Source organism: Dipodomys merriami, unplaced genomic scaffold, assembly GCF_024711535.1.
Source record: "Dipodomys merriami isolate MVZ:Mamm:240054 unplaced genomic scaffold, mDipMer1.0.p SCAF_1, whole genome shotgun sequence".
Taxonomy (NCBI): domain Eukaryota; kingdom Metazoa; phylum Chordata; class Mammalia; order Rodentia; family Heteromyidae; genus Dipodomys; species Dipodomys merriami.
This window is the reverse complement of record NW_027202270.1, coordinates 134338261-134356693: the sequence shown is the minus strand read 5'-3', so window position 1 is coordinate 134356693 and position 18433 is coordinate 134338261.

The window sequence follows — 18433 nt, the reverse complement described above, 5'->3', positions numbered from 1 at the left end:
ATAAGCTTCTTATGTAACTCACATCCTAGAGAGTGATTAAGACACCCCCACAAGTGCTCTTAGGGATATTGAGTCCATTTCCTTTGAGCTAGTTTTCTCTCAGACACCTGAGCACGAAGCAGGTGAGACTCCAGTAATCTACCCCCTGCAACAGCTCCAGCAATCAGCCCTTCAGAACTGAATGAGACTCAGCTTCCAAAGGCTTAACCAGTACCTCAGGGTAATAGTGAGGCGCAGAATCTCTTTCCTCAACAGTTCTCAGAACTCTCAGTGGCACAACTCTTTGCAACAGTTTTTAGGACAAAAACAAAACCAACAATCTTTTATTAACTTTCAGTGCTTTGTTTACTCAGCATAAATGTAGAAGTTTAGTGTAGCTTGAAAGAATTAAAGACATATTTATAATCATCCATTCAATGAATCCCAATTTGAGTTAAAAAACATGGAGAACGGATAAGAAGAGCACATAGAAGAAGTCCAAACTTCTTTTTCAGAACGAGATACTGAGGGTGTTTTACAGAGGAATGTTCTCTTTATCTAAAAACTTGTATCCACATTGACATAGTCTTTTTTCCAAAGGGTGGGAAATGTGGCTTAGTGGTAGAGTGCTTGCCTAGCTTACATGAAGCCCTGGATTCGATTCCTCAGTACCACATAAACAGAAAAGGCTGGAAGTGGCGTTGTGCCTCAAGTGCTAGCCTTGAGCAAAAGAAGTTCAGGGACAGGGTCCAGGTCCTGAATTCAATCCCCAGGACTGGCAAAAACAAACAAAAAACCCCAAAGAACCAGTGTAGACCACACATAATTAAGTGAAAGAAGGGGCCACAAAGAAAAATTAAGATTAAAAAAAAAGAGAGATGTGTAGCTATAAAAATGAATGGCTGGGTACTGGTAGCTAACTAACATCTATAATCCTAACTACTTACACTATATTTGATGTTGGTATAATTTGTGGAGGGGAATGGAAAAAACAAATCGTTTAACTAGGGATACAGGTGGACCCATTGCAACAATGAAATGTACAAGTCGTTACCTCGAAAAACGAACTTTACAACTTTGGTGGGGGGTGGGGAGGAGGATTGGGTGGGGGAAGGGGGAGTATGGGAAAGGATGGGAAGGGGAAATAAAGAAAAGGCACAATGCTTGATAAGAAATGTACTTGTTATCTTGCCCATGTAATTGTAACTCCTCTGTACAGTATTCTCACAATAAAAAAAAAAAATTTAAAAAGAATATGATCAAAGTACAGAAGGGGCCTTTCACTACATGAAATTTAATACATGCCCTTAAAAAGAAAATGAATAAAAACAAAGATTAAAAAAGGTTTTCAGCTGAAAGTAAATATTTTAAGCAAGTTTAAAATTTAAAAAAAAATCCTAACTACTTAGGAGGATGAGAATCAGGGAATCATGAGTTGAGACCAGCCCAGGCAGAAAAGTTCATGAGACCACTTCTTAATCCACAGCTGGGCATAGTGGTACACGCCTATCTTTCTAGCTATGTAGGAGTATGAGAACAGGAAGATCTCAGTTCTAGCCCAGCCTGGGCAGAAGTCTGTGAGATTCCATTTCAATGGAAGAATCCAGGCAAGGTGGTATCTATCTGTCATCCTAGCTATGACAGGAAGCCTAATACAGATGAAACAAGGTTCAGGCAGGAAACATAACTCTATTTCAAAAATAACCAGTGCATTAAAAGAGTTGGAGGAATGGCTTAACAGGGTTTGCTAACACCAACCCAGCAAGCACAAAGCCCTGAGTTCAAACCCCAGCTTAGCAAGGATGGTAACTTCTTTGACACCAAGACTCCTTCCTCACACCATGGGCTTTTCCTAGGAGTCTGTCTTTGTGCTCCGTCTCTGTTCTTTTATCACTGATGCTTCATTTGACCAAAACCAGTCCAGGTGCCTTTGTCTTTCGAGTGTCTCCTTAACCCACTTTACTTTCTTTTCTTCCATGGACTCTAGAACTAGATTGCTTAATGCTGAATTCTGCATGCGCCACAATCTAATGCATGATCTTCAGCATATTACTAAGTATTTCCATGCCTCAAGGCAGTGTTTCATGAGTGCTAAGCTAACCTGGTTTGTAAATTATGGCTAAGAAACTCCCAACTCCCCATTACAGACAGTTCGCTGAACTCACAGCCCAATTATTTCCCTTACTGAGTTCTAACACACCTGGATTATAACAGACATACACAACTGCCAGATGGAAAAACACTGAAGAATGTAGCTTCTTCTTGAAATTCAAACTACATACTGCAAATACATCTATGTGAACACTCAAATTCAAGACATAACTCTAAAAATGAAGGTGAGAGAAACATGTTTCTCCTTCTTTTGTTGCTGAAATTTTCCAATTTAAAATTAAGAAAATCACCAGAGCATGTTTGAAACACCAAAATAATGGACAATGTTTTGATGGATCCATAGCCAAGGAGTCACAGGTGCCTAAGTCACATCTAGGCAATCACACTGGACCCTTCCTCCTGTCATAACCAGCCCCTCTGGAAGGAGCTTAGAATAACTACAGAGTGTTAGATGGAAAAATAGGACAATGGGATCAGAAATCTAGGTTAGACAGGAATTGTAATAAAAATATCATTCTCATATTGTTTCTTATCTGGGTTACAATTAAACAATATATAATGAATTTTCTGCTTCAGCCTGAAACATATGCAGAATTAGCTTTCTGGAACAGATCCTGATTGCATTAGAAATAAAAATGAGGATACAATTTGGAAAGGGAAAGGAAAAAAAAAGAATTCAATGGGGAAAAAAATGACTGGCAAACTCAAAATGGGAATTGGAGGCCTACAGTTGCCATCTCTACTTAAAAAGTGACGCTTGTGAAGCCCTAGTACATCCCATGTAGTCCATTTCATAACCTTCTCTTTTTGTGACAACATACCTGATTAAAACAACCTAAAGGAAGAAAAGTGTATTTAGATCATGGTTTCACGTATTCAGTCTCTGATTGGCTGAATCCATTGTTCTGGATCTGAGACAAGGCAGAATATCATGGTAGAAATAACACATGATAAGGAGACTGCTTACCTCATGGCAGCCAGGAAATAAACACAAAGAAAACAAGAAGCTAAAAAACAGATCTATCTGCTCTATGCCTAATCCAATCATAATCCATATATCTCTCTCTCTCTCTCTCTCTCTCTTTCTCTCTCTTTCTAACCGTTTTACTCATTGACTTTGCCTTAAGCTGCCTACAGTGTGTAAGTATATATTCTGATGGTCTAGGATCTTTGTTTCAGTCACATGTGTGATGTCTGAGAGTCAAGAAGTCAAGCTTCTCTTTAAATTTGAGGGTGGGATAGATAAAAGATGGGAGATAAAGCCTCTATGCTGCCTTGTATCCTTTGAAATTTCTTTTCTGAAGTTGTTTAAGCTCTTTGAATCCATCACTCCAAGGACTCATGAGAAATAGTATAGACATTCTAGTCTGACTTAGTAATAAAATCCTTTCTTTGAGGCTAGCTCCAGTGTGCTACTACTCTTTATTGGAATATATGCACTGCATTTTCAATGACTACCCTGCTAAATACACTTTATGAGCACCAGCCTTCAAAAAATATCCTTGCTCTTCAATGGGGTACTATTGGTATAATTTACTGATACAGAAATCTCTAGGACATTATTTATAGAATCATGTGTGTGCAGTTGGAAACAATCTTAGAAATTGCAAATGTAATAGTTTTTAAAGAAAATAGATGGAAAATAAGATCAATATTATTTACTGAGAAACTCACCAAAGGCTAGAACCAAATCCCCTCATTTTGGGTTCAGGGTTATTTCTCCTATTCACATTCCATAGAGAATGAATAAGACTTCCTATTCTCAGTCAAGTATCATGTGTCCCCCATTTGTTTAAGGATTGCCTTGAAACAGTGACTTCTCCTTTCATCTCTTCCTCTATCATTTTTACAACTGGCACTGATATCTTCAAGAGAGTTAAGGGTTCTGCAGTTCCATACTTTTTGTCAAAATGTAAATGGACAACTTGATCATGGCCCCTGCATGGAGGGTTAAAAGCTTTGTGATGTATTCCCTAGTCTCTTCAGGGTGCTAATCAGCACACATACTTTGAACTGTAGGAACTCTATCCCTGCAGGCCTCTGCCACAAGCTGTGACAATGGGTGTTTTGAAATAAAGAAAGTTACCTGGTTTGCTTTTAAAAAGCAGAGATGCCCAGAAATGGAGAGTCTATTTTCTGAGTTGATTGTCTTCTGATTTCATTCTGAGAGGATATAGAGACCTCTCAAGACCTTCTCTCAAGAGTTAGAAGAGAGAACCTAAAATAAGTAAAAAGGGTATGATAGAAAAACAACTGAGAGTGGGAAAGCAATACTGATGTAGAAAAAGGCATTAGGAATATGCTCTTTCACAGTATGTACATGTGGTAGAAGGATATTTTGAGCAAATTATTTGAAAATCAACAGACTTAGGAAATGCTTTGATACCTATGGGAAAACATTTATAATGAAATCCCTATTTTAAGTCTCTACTTAGTGCTTGGAGACACTGAATAATGTAAAAAGGCAACTAAATCTAAATAATCTAATAAACTAAATCTAAATAATGACCTTTGTTTACCATGTTTCTTGGCTACATTCCCATAACTTTCCTCTCCTATTCGGAAGTCCCCAAAATCTTTTCCTTTGTTAAAAATGTAAGTCCAAGTTTTGGCCACCCCTATGAGATTCTCATTTCTGAGTTTCTTCCACATGTATGACTTACACATGTTGATAAACTTATTTCCATTTCTTCTTGCTATTATTTCTATTGGTACACAGACTTCCCTTCCATATAGGAGAAAGGGAAGAAAACTATTGTTCAGAAGCTATGAGAAATAAGGAAGCTGAAAACTAGAACTAGGAACTGATGTGACTCACACATCAGAAAAAGCATAAAGAACAAAGGAGCTACAAAAGATGACAGATGCTCCATAGAAAAGGCCACCTGCAACATCCTGGACCCACCAGATAAGAAGGCCTTCCAAACAGAAAAGAGTCTCAAATCTGTAAGGAGGCACTAGGAATTAGAATCTTAGTGAGAAATACCATTCTGGTAGCCCTAGGGGTTAGAATTCCTTCAAGAAATTCAACACTGGGAGTGAGGATGGGATGCCTATGGAATCCCTGAAGCCTAAGAAATATTATCTCCATATGCATGTTTACTGGCTTAGGTTTCATCACTATTAGGTATTTAGAAGCAATCCCACATGTCTTATACTAATCATTCTTCCTCACTTAGGGAAAGTTAGATGTGTTACATGAACTTCTAGCCATGAAGGCTGGCTCTGGGGCTGGCCTCAAACACAGATTAATAGAAGAATATACATGTGTATATATTCTTGAGAGAGGTGGCAAGGGAGAGAGAAGGAAAGGAGGAAGGAAAGGAGAGAAAGAGGCATCATGGAAAGGAAGAAGAAAGGAAGGAAAATGGACAAGGCAGAGAGAAGCTGAGAATTTCTCCTTGGTTCTGGTCAAAGATGTAAAAAAAAACATTTTTTTAATAAAATTTCCCTCTACATGTCATTTTCATGTAGATAAATATTCAGACATGATTCAGGATTATGGCTAAGGGCTCTGGTAACAATCTCAAGCCTTGATACCAGGAAAAAGTCATTTCTCAGGAGAAAGTCTGTCTTTCTCTGTCCTAGCTAACTAGGACTTACAGCTAAATCTACATAAACGTTATTTCCTGGTTTTTGTTTAATCTTTCCTGTAAGTTGTGATGTTGCTATGGACAAATTGGAGAAATTTTCTCTTCTAAGTTTTAGCCAAACTGTAAATAAATTCATTTTTTCCATATATGTGTGTGTATATATACATATATACATATACATATAAATAGACACATGCACACACACATACATACACACACAATGGCAAAGTAAGAAGTTTAATATGTAGAGTATACCATTAAGGGAAACAGCAGTCTCAGCAAGTTAGATGATTCAAGGGCTACTTTTCTAGGGCTCAGGGAGTCTGAGAGGACTTCGTGGTATTGATATTGTGATGATCTTAGGGACATGAGGTTATTACTTGGAAGATTTTTGTTAGGGAACTATGCATATACCAGGTTGTCATCTTACGGTTTTAAATATATGAACTGCAATGCATAAGCATGGAGCCTTAACTAGGAGTATACTGTGCAAAAGTCAGGAAAGACACAAACATTTCTACCATAAATATGTCTCAGTTTGGTTAGAACTGGCCTGGAGATTTTTTTTGCCCCTAGGGAGAAGTCCCACTAATTAGCCATATGGAAGGTACTAGGGAGGAGATAAAACTCATAGATGTCTCCTAGGGCATGGCAAGGAAAGGATATTAGTTTTAGCATCCTTTCGATGAAACTAACCTACCTTCCAGATTGTTTCTAGATATCTAAATAAAGTATACTTAGAGTCCTCTTGAAATATAAAATTTCACTGGAGACATTGTCTTTGGGACAACAGGCTAACCCCCCTGAAACCAGTTTTCAAAGAGGAACTGTCTACACCTTGATCCACTTACAGAGCATAGGCAAAGAATGCAGAAATATGGAAGAAATACAGTAACACATGTACATGAGATTGTCCTTCAGTTCCCAATGTGTATGTGGGAGAGAGAGGGGGAGTACTCCAGAGGGCAGGTTAGGCTTTCTCGAGCACTACCTAAGAGCATGTAGCTCATATATCTGGGCCTGTTTCCCTATTTTTAAAAAAATTCTACAAGGAAAGTACAGGAGAGTAACCACTCTGGATCAAACATAATACTTCAAACATTCAATTGCTACAAATTTTGCCAACATTCACAAAAGTCTCTAGCTGTCAGATTTTTAGATTCAATTTTTACAACTAAACAAACTCTAAAATTAAAAGAAAAAAGAAGAAAAAGAAATCTTCCTATGCATCAACTCAAGTTTCCTTCTGAACAACTCAGCATGCCTGAAGAATTTTCTGAACTTGGAGCTGTAGTTCATAACCTTCCAGTAGTTAGTTGAATCAGTTTTGTATTTAAGCTTTGTTAAGAAGCTGAGACACGGGGAGGGGGGGGGGCTGGGAAGGTGTTCAGTGATAAAGTGCTTGCCTTGCATGTATGAGGCCCTGGGTTTGATTCCTCAGCACCACATAAGCAGAAAAAGCTGAAGTAGCATTGTGGCTCAGGTGGTAGAATGCTAGCCTTGAGCTGAAGAGCTCAGGGAGCGCCTAGACCCAGAGTTCAGGCTGGATGGCCGACAGAAAACAAAAAGGAAGCTGAGTCACAAGGGTATTAGAAAAAAAAAGAGCAGAAAATCATCTCAATAGACCAGATCAACTTTAATGGAGAGCTGAAGAGGGACTCCATAGTGACCTGAGTAGTGTCAGGAGATATGAGGCATGGTGTGTTGGGAGGCGAAGATGAAATGATTGAAGTAGAGTCCTGGGTCAAGGTGGCTGGCAGGTACAAAATGTTTCTTATCAGGTTTTGCAAGTTTGTGGTTTCAGCCTGAAGTAATTTATGTGCGCCTGGTTCCAGAAGCCTGTTGTACAACCCACTGAGCAGGTCCCGGTTCAGCCAGGTGTGGCTTGCTTTGAGGAATTCAGGTGCCCATTACCTGGAAGACTGGGAGAGAGCACTTACACATTTTGGGGGATTGCAGATTCCCATCAAGCCTGATTCCCATCATAGCCTGATTGCTATGTGTGTAGTTGCAATATGCCTATTATAAATGTCCTTGAAAGTCTTACATAAAAGTGAAGTCCAAAGTGAAGAAACTCTTCTTTTTTTTTTTTTACAATTCTTATCTTAAGAAAATGATATGCTCCAAAGATATAGACAGACCACCTAAAACTATTGAATGCCACATTTTACCTTCTTTACTTTGATTCTAGAGGACAAATAGAATATTCACTTCCCATTCTCCCTTGCAGTTATGGAAATGTTTCTTACAAAGGTTTTCTCTTCCTAAAAATGAAGAGAAAAATCTCAAAAGAAGCACAAGGGCACATCTCTCTTCTTTCTGCCTGGGATTCAGAAAGAGTTGCCTGCAGGCATCACAGTTATTTTGTAGTAATAGAAATAAAACTAAGGATGAAAAACAAGAGATAGGAAAGCTAGGACTGCTGTATCTATGACCATTGCACCAGCCCTGGACTGCTTTTGAAGATAAAGGTAAAGTCCAAGTACTTTTCCTACGTTATTCTCGCACACAGTCACTTGAAATCAACTCTTGGCAATAGACCCCCCAGCAGACACCATCAGTGGCTTGTTTCTTTGCATGTTGTCCTTTGCAGAGTTACTTCCTCTCCTATTGCCCCACACTCTACATTCTAAAGAAAAACTGCACCTAACTAATTGGGATATAAATTGCTATTTACAGAACCCAGAACATCTGATAACCTAACAAATTAGATTAGAATGTGTAAAAATTGTTTAACTTTAAGAAAAGTAATGTCCTGGTCTCAAGAACTACAAGAATTAGTCCCATGAGGTCAAAATCAATTGCAATGTTTTGACAGAAGAAAAAATGATAGACTTGTGAATGACAAAGATTCTGTGCCTTCTTTCCCTCCCTATAAAACTCTCTGCAACTCTAAATTCCTCAGGATGGTCTTCTGAACAAGAGTGCTAGCTTTTAAATAAACCTTATCTCCTTCCACCAACTATTATCTGTCTAGTATTGACTTTCAAGTGGTGATCTGCAGTATAACTATAGCTCAATTGAATTCTGCACTATGTAGTTGGAGACAGCATCTGATCCTGAAGGAAAATGGGCTTCCTGGTTTATGTAGATAGGAATAAAAATGGCAGACATAACACCTGACAGATAATATGTAATTTATCATAGCCCCATTCCCATAATGCCCTGGGTTCCTAGTCAAATACATCTTCTTATAATGCTATAGGTTCCTGTTCAACCAATTAAACGATCCAGAATGGTCCAAACACAAGGCATCAAGCAATCAAAGGCCAGGGGATAACCCCAATCCAGTAGAGGGAAAGAAATAATTAAAATTAAATCAGAATTAAATGAATTAGAATCCAAAAAAACAATAGAAAGAATCAACAAAACAAAGAGTTTGTTCTTCGAAAAAATTAACAAAATTGACAGACCCTTAGCAAATCTTATCAGAAAAAGAAGAGAACACATCCAAATAAATAAACTCAGAGATGAGAATGGAAACATCCCCACAGAAACAACCAAGATTCAGAACAGTATAAAGGAATACTTCTCAAAACGTTATGCTAATAAGTTTGAGAACTTGGCAGAAATGGACCTTTCTCTAGCAAATATTAACATGCCAAAACTAAACCAAGATGAGTTAAACCATTTTAACAGGCCCATATCAAGCACTGAAATAGAAACAGCAATAAGAGACCTGCCATCTAAGAAAAGTCCAGGACCAGATGGTTTTACAGTGGAATTCTACAAGGCCTTCAAAGCAGAGCTCACACCAATACTCCTCCAACTCTTCAATGAAATTGAAAGAGAAAGTTCACTACCGAACTCATTCTATGAAGCCATCATAACCCTCCTCCAAAAACCAGGCAGGGACTCATCAAAGAAAGAGAACTATACACCCATTTCTTCGATGAACATTGATGCAAAACTTCTCAACAAAATTTTGGCCAATCGACTTCAACAATTCATCCAAAAAATCATACACCATGATCAAACAGGATTCATTTCAGGGATACAAAGCTAGTTCAATATATGCAAATCAATTAATATAATGCACCACATCAACAAGAGCTAGGATACGAACCACATGTTTATCTCAATAGATGCAGAAAAAGCATTTGACAAGATCCAACACTCCTATATGATGAATGTTCTGGAAAAATTAGGAATCCATGGAACATTCCTCAATACAATAAAGGCTGTATATGACAAACCTACAGCCAGCATTATACTTAATGGTAAAAAACTAAAGCCATTTCTTCTTAACTCAGAATGAGACAAGGATGTCCACTCTCCACTGCTCTTCAATCTAGTATTAGAATGCCTAGCTACAGCAATAAGACAAAATGCAAACATAAAAGGGATCCAAATAAGGAAAGATGAAGTAAAACTCTCCCTCTTTGCAGATGACGTGATTTTGTATTTAAAGAATCCCACGGACTCCACTCCCAAATTACTCAAGCTGATTCAAAACTTTGGCAAAGTAGCAGGGTATAAAATTAACCCTCAAAAATCAATGGCTTTTCTGTATGCCAACAATGAGAAAAGCATGGCTGAAATCAGGAAAGCAACTCCATTTGTAATAGCCCCACAAAAAATAAAATACCTAGGAATTAACCAAAGAAGTGAAGGACCTCTATGATGAAAACTTTAAAAACCTGAAAAAGGAAATCAAAACAAAACTTAGAAAGTAGCAAAACCTCCCATGCTCCTGGATTGGAAGGATCAACATCGGGAAAATGGCAATACTTCTCAAGGATATCTACAAATTCAATGCAATACCTATCAATATTCCAACCTCATTCTTCAAGGAAATAAAAGAGGTAATCCAAAAATTCATATGGAACAATAAAAGACCCAGAATAGCAAAAACCATCCTTAACAGAAAGAACAGTACTGGAGAAATATCAATGCCAAATTTCAAACTCTACTTCAAAGCCATAGTAATCAAAACAGCTTGGTACTGGCACAAGAACAGACCTCAGGACCAATGGAATAGAATTGAAAACCCAGAAATGAACCTACAGACCTATAGCCATCTAATCTTTGATAAGGGAACTAAAAAATTGAATGGAAGAAAGACAGCCTCTTCAGTAAATGGTGCTGGCAAAATTGGTTAACTACTTGTAGAAAACTAAAGCTATATCCTTATATATCACCCTGCACCAGAATCAACTCCAAATGGATCAAAGACCTCGGAGTCAAAGCAGACACTCTGAAAACATTACAGGATGGAATAGGAGAAACCCGAGGTCTCCTTGGCACAGGCAGAAACACAAATCAAAGAAAGGTTGGACAAATGGGACTGCATGAAATTGCAGAGCTTCTGCATGACAAAGGACATAGCCAGCAAGATCAATAGAAAGCCCACAGATTGGGAGAAGATCTTTACTAGCCATACAACGGACAAGGGTCTCATATCTAAAATATACTTGGAACTCAAAAAATTAAATCCCCAACAACAAATCCTCAAAGAAACAACTGCCTGATAAATAAATAAGTGGGCTAAAGACTTAAAGAGAAACTTCTCTGAAGAGGAAAGAAGGATGGTCAATAGACACATGAAGAAATGCTCAACCTCTCTAGCCATAAAAGAAATGCAAATCAAAATAACATTAAGATACCACCTCACCCCAGTTAGAATGGCTATAATCAAGAACTCTAATAATAACTGATGCTGGAAGGGATGTGGACAGAAAGGAACCTTATTACATTGTTAGTGGGAGTGTAAACTTGTTCAACCACTTTGGAAAGTAGTATGGAGGTTCCTCAAAAGACTCCACAAAGAGCTCTCCTATGATCCAGCAATCCCACTTTTGGTCATTTACCCGAATGATTACAAACAAGATTATACTAAAGGTACCAGCACAATTATGTTCATTGCAGCATTATTTACCATAGTTAAGATATGGAACCAACCCAGATGCCCCTCAGTAGATGAATGGATCAAGACAATGTGTTATATGTACACAATGGAATTCTATGCCTCTATCAGAAAGAATGACATTGCCCCATTTGTTAGGAATGGAAAGACTTGGAAAAAATTATATTAAGTGAAGTAAGCCAGGCCCAAAGAAACATAGGTCCCATGGTTTCCCTTATTTGCAATAGCTAGTATAGGTCTGAGACAAGCAGAAAAGTTCAGATAAATTGATGTTAGGTGAAATTAACCCCAAGATAAGTGTTCAAATGTTTATTCTTTCATGTGATTGTTTCTAACATATTTATAATATGATTTCTTTGTTGCTTTGTATGTCCCTCCCCCACAGTATAACCCCTGCTTTCACTATATTTGATGTTGGTATAATTTGTGGAGGGGAAAGGAGAAAACAAATCGTTTAAATAGGGATACAGGTGGACCCATTGCAACAATGAGATGAACAAGTTGTTATGTCAAAAAACTGAACTTTACAACAACTTTGGCTGGGGGCAGGGGGAGGGGTTAGGGTGGGGAGATGGGAAGGGATGGGAAGGGGAAACAAAGGAGGAGGCAACAATGCTTGATAAGAAATGTATCCATTATCTTGCCCATGTAACTTTAACCCATTTATAAAAATAAATCAATAAATAAAAGCATTTTGGAACTCATTAGAAAAAAAAGGCCAGGGGAGGAGGTATGGGAAGAGCCCCAGTACTATAATAACCACTCTCCAAGAGGACTCAATTGGACTCCTGGGTCTGGTGCTCATTCAGATGGAGAATCTGTTTCACTGCCCTCTTTTTGCTTTCAAATAAACCTGCTGCATCTGCTTTAAATGCTTTCCTCCCTTTTAATTTTTTAATCAATGGTAAAAAAGACCCCTAATTCTAGATGGCATTAATCCTAAAGGTTAGGAGTGCATTCCTGCAAAATGGCTTCCTACTTCAAGTACCAACCACAATTCCCTTTCATAACCTGTACTCCTGACTGAGTACAGTCAAGGTTTTCAGGGCCACTCACCTGCCTTCCTCACCTTGTATGCTAATTTGCTGGAGCAGCTTAAAGTTCTCAGGAAAACATTTCACTTATGTTTATTCATTCATTGTAAAAGGTATCACCAAAGATGCAGATGAATAGCCTAATGGAGAGTTGTACAGGATGAGACACGCAGTAAGGGGACAGCTTCTGTGTCAGCTCTGAGCATGTCACCTTTTAGGCAGCTGAATGTATTTAGCTGTCCAGAAGCCTTCTAAAACCCCGTACAGTAGTTTTATGAAAGTCTTTCACAGTCATGATTAAGTCATTGGCCATTGCTAATGAACTTAACTTTCAGCTTCACTCCCCAGAAGTCAGAGTAAAAGTTTCAGCTGAAAGCTGAAACCCCCATAATCACATGTTTAGTTCCCTTAGTTAACTGCCCCCATGCTTGGGGCTATCTAGGAGTTCCAGCCACTAGTTTCCTTATATCTTATTAGTGTTCAAAAAGACATATCAATCCTTAGCTACCAATATTCTAGAAGCTGTGTACAAGGAAACTGAGATGCAGTATGTGTGTGTATGTGTGTGTGTGTATATTGTGTGTGCATGTCTGTGCACATATGTCTGGACTTCTTGGCACATGAGAAAAATAAAATGATAGATTTAAGCAAATTAAGTAAAAATAAAACTTTTTGAAAACTGTAAAATGACCAATTATCTTCAGTGGATAACTAGGTATTGTCTGGAACATTCTCCCAGGTTCTTTGATTCCAAAGGGCCTTTGTACCTTTCAGTGTATATATTACCTGTAACGACCAGCAATGCAAATGACTCTTTTCCACGAACATGCAAATTAATTCTGTCTGGTAGATTTGACTGATTTCCCACAGTTTTGTTCTATTAAGCAAATTCATATAATTATCTATAGATGTGTTGGCTCTTTGGATTGTCCTTTGAACTGATTGTAATATCTTACTGGCTTCCTCTTTTGTTAATGAGTTAAATAAAAATCTTTGGCATTTGTCCATTCTATATTTGTATGAAAGTTATAATTTTACCCCTTTAAAAATGTTCCTTTTTTGCAGTTTGAAGATTTCTCAATATAGATTTCTAAATATAGAACTAACCTATGATCCAGCCATATGACTCTTGGGCATCTACTCAGAGCATTGTAAGTCAAGATATAGTAAAGATGCTTGCACATCAATGTTCATTGTTGCCATTTTCAATAGCCAAGTTATAGAAATATCCCAGATGTCCTACAATGGACAAGTGTACCAAGAAAATGTGGTACATATACACAATGGAATTTTACTCATCCATTAGAAAAAATAGTATGTCATTCTCAGGGACATGGATGGACCTAGACTAAATCATATTAAGTAAGCCAAGCTCAGAGAGACAAACAGAACATGTTTTCTCTCATATGTGGAAGCTAGATCTAAAATACAACTGAATATAACTGATGCAGTGCTGTATGCATTCACACACAAACTGCTTAAAGGAGAGTATCCTTAGGGGAGGAATCCAAAAGCATAACTTTTCTGAACAACTAAAGTACTGTTTATGAAAATGAATACCAAGAAATAGAAACATGATTGAGGGGAGAGGAGGATGGGAGACACAAAAATGGAGGGAGAAAAGATGAGTAAATACAGACATTATATTCAATATACACTATGTAAAAGAATGAACTATAGTATATTACTTGTAGATAGGGGTGACGGAGGAAATGAAGGAAAAAGTGACATTGTCAAAAAAGCATTGTACTCATAACCTGACTTATGGAATTGTAACCCCTCTGTACAACTCCTTAATAATAACAATAAAAATCTTTTCTTTACAATTGTAGTCCTAGAAGATACTCAGTAGACAGAGATCTGAGGATCACAGTTCAAAGCCAACTGAGACAGCAAATTCTGTGAGACTCTTATCTCCAAGAAACTACCAAAAGACCAAAGTGGCTCACATTGTAGAGTGCTAACCTTGGGCATAAAAGCTCAGGGACAGTGCCCAGGTTCAAGCCCCAGGACACGCAAACACACTAAAAAATAAAAAGTTTCCTTTAACAGGAATTTTCTGTTACTTGTAGACTTATAAGAATATATTATCCTCCCCTCTGTACAGTATTTTTACAATGAAAATATATACAAAAAAGAATATATTATCCTAACTGATGCATATACCTATCATAGTTGTATTCAAGTATATTGATGCAAAGAAGAAAGGAGGAAAAAAAAACTTCCTTCAATAATCAATAACCAGTGAGTAACCAAAACCAAGTCCACAATAGTCATACTCCAAAGAACTAATATCAATAAATGTCTTTCTCCTAATAATCTAAATTTGAAAAGGAGAAATTTACTCTCCTCTCCCAACCTGACACTATAGGGATCCAAGAAATTGACCTAATAAGAATGCGATTGTAGGCAAAAAAATCCCCTAGACAATACAATGTTATTGTATGGACATGAGCAAGAGTCTATTCTAAAAGCCAAGATGGCCTATACTATGGTAAGGGAACTCAGTCATGAGAAACAGAGAAGCCACATTTACAAAGGTTGAATCAGGAGTCTTTATTGAAAAGTGGGTGACTGCAGGTAGACTCTTGTCTCAAAGACCTACAGACCTTCTAATACACTTAACACTGTTAGAATACTGAACCATGACAGTAGTAAAGCAAAGAAAGAGCAGAAAAACAGTACTAACAAACCGATCAATCCCAATTGAGAGCTGAAGTGGGATGCCATGATGATCAGAGGAGAGCCAGAGACAGGAAACACAGAAACAAGAGGCATGGCATAATAGCACCTAAACAGATCAGAGGAACAGGGTCACAGGAAATTCAAGAGTTTCCCAAGTTCAAGGCACAGGACTGACAGGTCTAGTATACCTATCGTCCAAGTCCCTGTCCCTGCCTCTAAGAAATCAGGTACATTCATCACCTAGGAGTGGGACTTTACCTATCTTCACCATAAAGACAAGATGGTGCCAGCTAAATCCAATTCCCTATCCACCATGTGGCCAAGATAGTGCCAGTTAGATCCAGTATCCTCATTTCTCAACAATTAAGATAATGGCCCTACCTCATTTTTTATGAAGCAGCCTACACATATGAAGGGCTCTATATAACCTTCCACAAGTGCTCAACCAGTAAGGTCAAAGAAAACCACTAATTTTGAGGGCACTTTGCCTCACCTTCTCAAAAGTATGGATAAACTTACTCATATAACAGTAACCCCTCTGTACAATATCTTTACAATAAAGATTATAAAAATAAAAAGTATGGGCATAAGCCTTTAAACAATCTCTCAAAAGCTCCAACATATGTCCTTCCACACCTGAGCAGTTACTGCGTGGTCTTCTAACCATTTGGGCAAAGCCACAGAGAGAGAGCTTCAGTTTTACAACTAGTAATCCCACTCTACTAGATAGTAAATTCCCAAGTCCTGACAACTTCAAGGCAGTTCTTCCTATCCAACTGCCTGCCTCATGCTCCAAGACGTTATTTCCACTTTGCTAATAAGTCGGTCCTTATTATCTTCCTATTCACTATGATTCTTTTGCTGTACCTGAGGCAGTGCCCTAATCTTAGACACTGTACTGAAGAACCAAGGAACATCTGGAACATTCCAACTACCAGTAACTGGTGTTACTTTCTTACTTTTTCTTGGCATTTTATCACTCATCCTGATGTAGATAGGTAGGTAGGAAGGAGAGGATACTAATGCTACAAAGGAATGCAAGCAAGAATTCAATGTACATAGTACAAAATTAAGAAAAGTAAGGGAAGGGATGGGTCAAGAGGGTGGGTAAGAATGTTGAAGTAGCTGCTACTCATAAAATGACTTGTATTCATAAACTGTTTGGTTAAATAGCAACTCCATTGTACAATAACAACTACTGCTACTGCTGCTGCTGCTGCTGCTACTACTACTACTACTAACAATAATAATAATAATAATGGTCCAAGAAGGGTGTAGCTTCGAATCTGGATATGTTTTCCCAAATGTCCTACTCCATCATTGTCCTGAAATAATGGTTGACTATAGTTGAGGCTACTTCTTGGTACAGTGGTCAACAGTCTCTAGCAATAATCCCAGTAGAGACAACCAACCTCCAAGTTAGCCAGAGGAGTGATTTACATCTGATTATAGTGTGGTTTCATGCATACACTTACCCTCAAATCATCAGCTTGGCTCTAAAGACACCTGATTAAGGTAAACCACTCCTACTTCTTGGAAATTTTCACAATCATGTACATATCCTTAGCATAATCATTAGCATAGTCCTTAAACCCTATCTATAAAAGTGTCTAAGACTGGGTACATGGGGCACTTAGCTGAGGTCAAGCTTGTTTGTTCAGAGATATACTCTTGCTTTGTAATCATTTCTGTCTAATAAAATCTAGCTTTTGCTAAAATAAATCTGCTCTGTTAAAGACTCTTCTCTGTGTCAGCTCTGAATTTTTTCTTCAGTGAGACCATCCATCTCCCCTGAGAATGGGACAAAGGAGTATAAACAAAAGATAATAAGTTGAGGGAAATTTAGCAAGGTCTGTCCATAGAAATTCAACTTGGCCTTCCTCCATCTTTGAGGATAAGAGACCTGTCAGTCAGGTACAGGAAGAACACTACCCATGAGGCTCTTATGGTCTGTTTCAGGGTAGTTGTTAAAGACTCCTTCCTGTACCTATCTCTTCTCAAATTCCTTCAGCTTAAAATATTCAGTATACCAAGGTGCTATATCCTGAGAAGGACCTATACCCTATTACTGATACCAAGGTAAGAAGATCCTGACTGAACCAGTGTCATACAACTTACCATAGATTGCTACCTCTTATTCATCATCCTCATACAACAGATAATGAGCAGTTATTCAGGGGTTGATTTTCCCTGCAATTATTTGAAAAACTTTACTAAAAGTATCCATTAAAAAGTCTTAAACCTATTACCTCATAGATACTGAAAATGTAGTATCAGGTGAGCTTGTGTACCCTAAAAGAACAGAAAGAAGAATTGTTCATATTCCAACTATTTTATTTCTCTACTCACATCAAGAGATACCATAAAAGCAAAGAATAGGTTAATCAAAGTTTAATCTCTTTGGTGTCTGCTATACAAAAAAAATTCAAATGTTCTTCTCCTTTTCCTTTGTATTATTTGTCTGGCCCTCTATAACCCCAGCATGTGTCATATTTCTTCTTGATGGAAGTCTCTGGAAGGCTGGGCCATGTCTTTTGATGGATCTCATAAAGCACCCAGCGCATTGGAGGCATTTCCTTTGAATTAAAGAGCATACTGGTAATTGGAATAAGAAATTAGCATTTTTCCATTCTCCCAGGGATTTCTTTGAAACAGTCCCTGGAATGGCCTAAGTTACATAATAAGCATGAGGACATTTTTTTATGAGATTAGGCCATGTCTTATTCTACCTCACCCCAATCTGAACTCCAGGAAGCTCAGTGGATAATGGAATTTCATTGTCTGTGTTTGAATATGTAAAATGTTAAAGGCTGATAGCAGCCCAGAAAGTACATTCTAGAACGTGGGGTAAACTAGACATTAGAGCTTGAAAGATGTGTTTTAATATTTAAAATAAAATATTTTAACAAGATGCTATTTGACCCTAGGCATATTTGATCTAAAAGACAATCAAAAAATTCCCTGGGAGAAAGGGTTTTTATTTTTATGTTCCTTACCCTCAAAGATGTGGGTCAAAAGTAATATAAATGGAAAGTTAAGTCAACTTATAAAATGCATATAATCTGAGTGATAGTAAAATGGTCCAGGGTAGGGCTTTAAAGACAAATAGAAGGTTGTAATGAGGGACCAAAATCCATAAGCCCCCAAATAGGAGGAATTGTTGA